Consider the following 7,896-nt stretch of genomic DNA (forward strand, 5'->3'; position numbering starts at 1 on the left):
AACCCACAGAGTGGGAGAAAATATTCACAATCAATACGTCTGACAAAATACTAATATCCAGATCTACAAGAAACTCAAACAAATAAGCAAGAAAAAAACAAACAATCCCATCAGAAAGTGGGCTAAGGCCAGGCACAGTGGCTCACACCTGTAATCCCAGCACTTCAGGAGGCCAAGGCAGGTAGATCACCTGAGGTCAGGAGTTCAAGACCAGCCTGGCAGACATGGCAAAACCCCGTCTCTACTAAAAAATACAAAAATTAGGCTGGGTGCAGTGGCTCAAACCTGTAATCCCAGCACTTTGGGAAGACAAGGCAGGAGGATCACCTGAGGGAGTTCGAGACCAGCCTGACCAACATAGAGAAACTCCAACTCCATCTCTACTAAAAATACACAAAATTAGCCAGGTGTGGTGACACATGCCTGTAATCCCAGCTACTCAGGAGGCTGAGGCAGGAGAATCGCTTGAATCCAGGAGATGGAGGTTTTGGTAAGCCAAGATCATGCCATTGTACTCTAGCCTGGGCAACAAGAGTGAAACTCCGTCTCAAAAACAAACAAACAAACAAAAAGTACAAAAAATACAAAAATTAGCTGGATGTAGTGACAGTTGCCTGTAATCCCAGCTATTCGGGAGGCTGAGGCAGGAGAATCGCTTGAACCCGGGAGGCAGAGGTTGCAGTGGGCTGAGATTGTGCCATTGCACTCCAGCCTGAGAGACAGAGCAAGACACCATCTCAAAAAAAAAAAAAAAAAGTGGGCTAAGGACATGAATAGACAATTCTCAAAAGAAGATACACAAATGGTCAACAAACACATGAAAAATTTCTCAACATCACTAATGATCAGGGAAATGCAAATCAAAACCACAATGCGATACCACCTTACTCCTGCAAGAATGGCCATAATAAAAAAAACAAAAAATAATAGAGGTTGGCATGGACATGACGAAAAGGAAACTCATACAACCACTACAGAAAACAGTGTGGAGATTCCTTAAAGAACTAAAAGTAGAACTACCATTTGATCCAGCAATCCCACTACTGGGTATCTACCCAGAGGAAAATAAGTCATTATATGAAAAAAATACTTGCACATGCATGTTTATAGCAGCACAATTTGTAACTGCAAAATAGGGAACCAGCCCAAATGCCCACCAATCAAGGAGCAGACAAAGAAATTGTGATATTGAGATATATATATTTATATTATATACACACACACCATGGAATACCACTCAGCCAAAAAAATTAATGAAATAATGGCATTTGCAGCAACCTGGATGGAGTTGGAGACCACTGTTCTAAGTGAAGTAACTCAGGAATGGAAAACCAAACATCGTATGTTCTCACTCATAAGTGGGAGCTAAACTATGAGGATGCAAAGGCGTAAGAATAATACAATGGACTTTGGGGGCTCAGGGGAAAAGGCTGGGGATAAAAGACTACAAATTGGGTGCCGTGTACACTACTTGGGTGATGGGTGCACCAAAATCTCGGAAATGACCGCTAAAGAACTTGTTCATGCAACCAAACATCACCTGTCCCCCCAAAACCAATTGATAATAAACATAAAAATTTAGAATCAAGGCCAGGCGCAGTGGTTCACACCTCTAATCCCAGCAGTTTGGTAGGCAGAGGCAGGCAGATCACCTGAGGTCAGGAGTTTAAGACCAACCCATTTAACATGGTGAAACCCCATCTCAAGTAAAACTACAAAAATTAGCCAGATGTGGTGACACATGCCTATAATCCCAGCTACTCGGCAGGCTGAGGCAGGAGAATCCCTTGAACCTGGGAGACTGGGCCACTGCACTCCAGCCTGGACGACAGAGTGAAACTCCATCTCAAAAAAAAAAAAAAAAAATCTTTCTTATATCTTACCACTATTTTTATGAGCCCCCTTCCTTGGGTGTGCTTCCAGTGATTAGCACTTGCTAATTCTTCTTGAGGGGTTGGAGGAAGCTCTTTATCAAGTCACATGCACCTGAGTCTCACTAGGAGGCTCTAGTCAGTGCCAGTGGAGAGAGAAATGTCTTGGATGTCTGTGGACAGAGAAAACATACAGTGATTCAAATATATGAGCTTCAAATTGGGAGCCACCAGGACAAATGATCAAGATTGCAGGGATAGATTTCTAATCAAGCTGCTTCTCATCTAGACCACTTGATTCTGCTTTAGCCTACATTAATAGTAGTAGGGCTTTATTTGTTTAACAATGGTTACTCTTATTTTGAACAACTTTTGGGGAAAGACCTGGTTTTGGATATAGGAACAGAGCCTCATAAGGAATTTTGCTACCTACTCTAGATTTACATATCAAATGAGACTGAGACAACTAAAAAGGGCTATATGGTTTTTAAGCTTTGTTTTGATTCTATTTTTTTTTTTTTTTTTAACAGAGTCTCACTCTGTCATCCAGGCTAGAGTGCAGTGGCCCAATCTCGGCTCACTGCAACCTCCACCTCCCAGGCTCAAGTGATTCTCCTGCCTCACCTCCCAGAGTAGCTGGGATTACAGGCGCCCACCACCACATCTGGCTAATTTTTGTATTTTTTTAGTAGAGACAGGGTTTCACCAATGTTGGCCAGGCTGCTCTCGAACTCCTGACCTCAAGCGATCCACCCACCTCGGCCTCCTATAGTGCTGGGATTACAGGCGTAAGCCACTGAGCCTGGCCAGGGATCTCATACTAGCAGAGTATCATTGTTGTTCACCATAGTCTATCTCTATTCTAAACTACCTTCTAAACAGATGCATGAGTGATCAATGTACAATTTCAATTTGACTGTGACATTCTCCTACTTAAAGCCTTCAGTGGCTCCCCAGCCCCTACAAAGTAAGGACAGATTATTATTCTATCATATAAAATTCCAACTATGTGTCACTTAAATCCACTTAACCTATCCTGCAGACACTCTGAATTGCAGCCTGGTGTGAATGGCCTTTCCCCATTAACACAGGGCGGCTTCAAGCACCCCGCCTTTTGCTTCCTTTTTCCTCTGCTGAAGTGTCCCTCCATGTCTACTTATCTTTCAAGAGGAGCACAGGGTTACCCACTCCGTGAAATTTTTCTAGCCTCTGCCTCTAATTCCACTAAAACCATCAGCAAACATAACTTCACTCTTCCTTGTGGTCCCACTCCAACCTGTGGTTAACATATTCTTCCCACTATAATATAAACTTCTTGAAGATGAGGAAGGACTAAACCATTTTTTCCCCAAATAAATCCCTGTGTGTGTGTGTAGACAGATAGATGATAGATAGATAGATAGATAGATAGATAGATAGATAGATAGATAGATAGATAGATGATAGTCACTGATGATCTTGAAAACAAAGATAGATGATAGATAGATAGATAGATAGATAGATAGATGATAGTCACTGATGATCTTGAAAACAAAGGTTTTATGGAAGTGGAAGAGGAGGAAAATCCCACTGCACTAAATTTAAAAGATAAAGTCAAGACAGTGAATATTAAGTAATATTTGAAGGATTCTGGCATAGAAGGAATCATGGAAATAGAAACAATGTGGATAAAATGTATAAGATATATTATGAATAATGTACAATTTTTTTATGTAGTGAGGTTTTGCTCTCCCAAAAGAGATAGCGATCATGCTAGAATGGGAAATGAGAATAAATATTAGATAAGGGAGAAAGGAAAGGCCTAGATTCAGAGTGGGGGGAAAAGTATGTTTCCAGGAACAATGGGGGGTGAGAAGGCACACCTTCCAAACTCAGCCCTGTTGGAAGAGGGTTACACTTACCTGAGCTGACCCAAAGAGCCAGGTCACTGAGGAGCTGTGACAATAGCTGCCTAGGCTGTGGTGACTGTGGGAAAACAGCATGGCCATGGCAGTGAGGAGAGAAAGACACCCTGCCTACATTTGAACAGTAAGAGGTCCTGACTAGGTTGATGGAGGGAACTTGCCCATGGCACTGAGGCAGAGATGGCAAAAAATCTTCTGCACCACCAGTGACATCATATGGCCAAAGATTACCAGGCTTCTCTACTAAAAATAGGTTGCTGGATATTCCCTTCTAGAGAATGTTGCAATTATACTGACCTCTGGAAATGGATAAGCCAGCCCAAGACTTCCACTCTGCCTGAGGGGAGCGGAGCCGGAGACCAGAGGTCGAACTCAGGTTCTGACAAGATGGCTGGGCTTCCCCGCAGAATCATCAAAGAAACCCAGTGTTTGCTGGGAGAATGAGTTCCTGGCATCCAAGAAGAACCACATGAGAACAACACCCATTACTTTCATGTGGTCATTGCTGGTCCTCAGGTTTCCCCCTTTGAGGGAGGGACTTTTAAACTTGAACTATTCCTTCCGACAAATACGCAATGGCAGCCCCTAAAGTATGTTTCATGACCAAACTTTATCATCCTAATATAGACAAGTTGGGAAGAATATGTTTAGATATTTTGAAAGATAAGTGATCCCCAGCACTGCAGATCCGACAGTTCTGCTATCGATTCAGGCCTTGTTAAGTGCTCCCAATCCAGATGAACCATTAGCAAATGATGTAGCGGAGCAGTGGAAGACCAACGAAGCCCAAGCCATAGAAACAGCTAGAGCATGGACTAGGCTATATGCGTGATTAATATTTAAATTGATCCTATCAGCAAGTGCGCATCACTTCTCCTGTTCTACCAAGACTTCCTCCTTTTTGTTTGCATTTAATGGACACAGTCTTAGAAATGTTACAGAATAAAAAAGCCCAGACATCTTCAGCCTTAGGTGATTAAAAGCAAAAAAAAAAAAAAAAAAAGTAATGGATAAGCCCCGGGATCCTTGAATTTATCACAGAAAGAAGGTAGTGGTGGGAGGTCGGGCATGGCGGCTCACGTCTGTAATCCTAGCACTTTGGGAAGCCGAGGTGGGTGGATCACCTGAGGTAAGGAGTTCAAGACCAGCCTGGCCAATATGGTGAAACCCCGTCTCTACTAAAAATACAAATATTGGATGGGTGTGGTGGTGCGCACCTGTAGTCCCAGCTACTCGGGAGGCTGAGGCAGGAGAATCACTTGAACCCGGGAGGCAGAAGAACACGCCACTGCACTCGAACCTGGGTGACAGGGCAAGACTCCGTCTCAAAAAAAAAAAAAAAAAAAAAGAAGAAGAAAATAGTGGTGGCAATAAGAATATTTTCACAATAGCTACATGGAGACTTCTGAAATTTAACTCAAATATTCAAAGCTGCCACTTTATTTTATATCACAAGGTGAAACATACCAGCTCCTCATATTCCTCCTAGCTATAGGAAGAACCACAGTCTTGTTTCCCTCTGTCCTTCTTTATACCTCTGCAAAGAAGCAATACTTTTACATATCTTGATGTGCTCTTCTATTTGCAAGTCTGTGAATAGCACCTTATTCCTAGCCACTTAAAGCATCAGTATGCTGGGAAGGGGGAAAAGGGAGGAAATGTGGCAAAGAAGATTAGGATGGCAATGTTACAGTAGAAATAAGCAAGATAAAAAGAATAATTATTCTTTTTTTGGCTTTATTCCCATAACCAAAATAGGTTTCCATGTCTGCAACAAGCCAATCAGCTTGAAAGTCAGGATTTGTCATGAGAGAAAACAAGTTTTCTAAATTAATTTGTCTCCCTCTGTAATACGTCAAGCCAGGCTTGGTAGACTTGGTCACTGAAATTATATGTTGAAAGCTCCACACAGAATTAAGTGAAAGCAGGAAAACCTCGCCCCTGCAAATTTGGGAGGATCATGGAGGAAAAAAGGGAAACAGAGGTAAACCAAGGAGTTTAGATGCCAGGGTTTTGTTTTTTTTTTTTTTTTTCTTGACTTGAAACCAACCCTTAAGATAAATGGGAGCTTATGGAGTATAAGAAAACTTAAGGTCACCAAATACAGTACCATGCTTCTGTGGGCATGACACAGAGAGGCTGCAGATCCTTAGGACAACTCTGGCTCATGGTACAAGGGGACATGCATGACTACATGAATCTAGTTTTCCAGTGCCTGGAAATAAGGAAATCCAAGGTGCCTGTATGTTTTGCCAGGGAAAATAGAGAAGTATGCAGAACAATAGTGCCACAGCACAAGGCTAGAGTCAAAGCAAAGTTGCTACAGCATGCAATGACTTCCAGGAAGAACAGGAGCCAGAGATTCCAGACATAAGTATGCTGTTAAGTGTTTAAAAACCTGTTATCAGAAAAAAAAAAAAAAGCCCTGGTAGGTAGTATTTGCCCATTTTTGTGGTGTAAATAATCCCACTATAGTCAATTTCAAGCTCCAACATGATATCACTATTTATGAGTTTAGTAAGAGATATGTAGTAGCACACTATTTTATGGTGTTTCTACCATAAAGATATGATAGATATGAACAATCTCATAGATATTAGTGAAACACAGTAAAATTGGAAGTGATGAGTTTTTAATATTATATTTGTTTTGATATAATTTATTTAATTGAAAATGTCTATTAAGTACAAATTTATATACATATATATATACATATATATACTTTTTTTTTTTCTGAAATAGGGTCTTGCTTTGTCACCCAGGCTGAGTGCAATGGCATGAACATGGCTTACTGCAGCCTGAACTTCCTGGGCTCAAGGGATCCTCCTGTCCCAACTTCCTGTGTAGCTGGGACTACAGGCATGCGCCACGACAACTGGTTAATTATTTTTAATTTTTGTAGGACAGGGTCTTGCTATGTGGGCCAGGCTGATCTCGAATTTCTGGGATCAAGCGATCCTTCCACCTCAGATTCCCAAAGTGCTGAAATTGCAGACATGAGCCAAAGTGCTAGGCCTGCAAATTTATATTTTAATCGCAAGTTTAACAAAGTGCTCACAAAATTTCTGAAATCTTAACTCTCAGGTATTGCAAGCCAGTACAAACCAACTCCAGCACACAATTGATTCCAACAAGAGCAAGCACCCCAAATGTCTAAGTGGCACTATCCTTACCTATATGATTCAAGAAGTCTACCAGACCTACCTGCCACACCCCACCAGAGAACAAAAGTCAGGCTGAGCACGGTCGCTTACGTCTGTAATCCCAACATTTGGGGAGGCTGAGATGGGAGGACTGCTTGAGGCCAGGAGTTTGGGAGTTTGAGACCAGCCTGGGCAACATAGCGAGACCCTGTCTCCATTTTTTTTTTTAATTAAAAGAATTTCCAAAACAAGAAGAAGAAGTATCTAAGGAATGCTCCAACAATCTGAAGCCATCTCTTTACCTACTGTTATAAAAACAATGGAGTCATCCAAGACTTTTTAGATTCTCTGGCAAATTTGTCTGATTTTTGTTTTTTTTGGTTTTTTGTTTGTTTGTTTGTGAGACAGAGTCTTGTCATGTTGCTCAGGCTGGTCTCAAATTCCGGGGCTCAAGTAATTCCCCCACCTCAGCCTCCTGAATAGGTGGGATTACAGGTGTGAGCCATTGCCGCCCAACTTAATATTTTATAAACTGGAAGTAACTAAATTTACTCAATTGACCTAAATTTAGGGGATTTTTTTTTTTCTCTCAGTGTCCAGAGAAGTGGGACTATGTAAGAAAGATTAGCTTAATTATTAAAAATTCGGTACACTTTCTTTTTTTCTTCTTTAATTTTTTTAAACGGAGACACTCTTAAAAATTCAGTACATTATCCCAGCTACTCGGGAGGCTGAGGCAAGAGAATGGCGTGAACCCGGGAGGCGGAGCTTGCAGTGAGCCGAGATCGTGCCACTGCACTCCAGCCTGGGCAACAGAGCGAGACTCCGTCTCAAAAAAAAAAAAAAATTAGTACATTATCAATTCACTTCTGAGTATAATGCGGGTAACTGTGTGACCCTCACAACAATTTAAATAAAGAAATCACAGAAATTTGAGGTAATTCCAACAGCTCATGTTGTTCTTCACAGCTCACTTTC

At 41.5% G+C, this 7,896-nt stretch overlaps 1 pseudogene; it reads left to right on the plus strand.

The window, feature by feature from the left end:
- Nucleotides 1–4,162: 4,162 nt before the first annotated feature.
- Nucleotides 4,163–4,607, plus strand: LOC105503858 (annotated as a pseudogene).
- Nucleotides 4,608–7,896: the final 3,289 nt, after the last annotated feature.

Source organism: Colobus angolensis, unplaced genomic scaffold (assembly GCF_000951035.1).
Source record: "Colobus angolensis palliatus isolate OR3802 unplaced genomic scaffold, Cang.pa_1.0 Scaffold88, whole genome shotgun sequence".
Lineage (NCBI taxonomy): Eukaryota > Metazoa > Chordata > Mammalia > Primates > Cercopithecidae > Colobus > Colobus angolensis.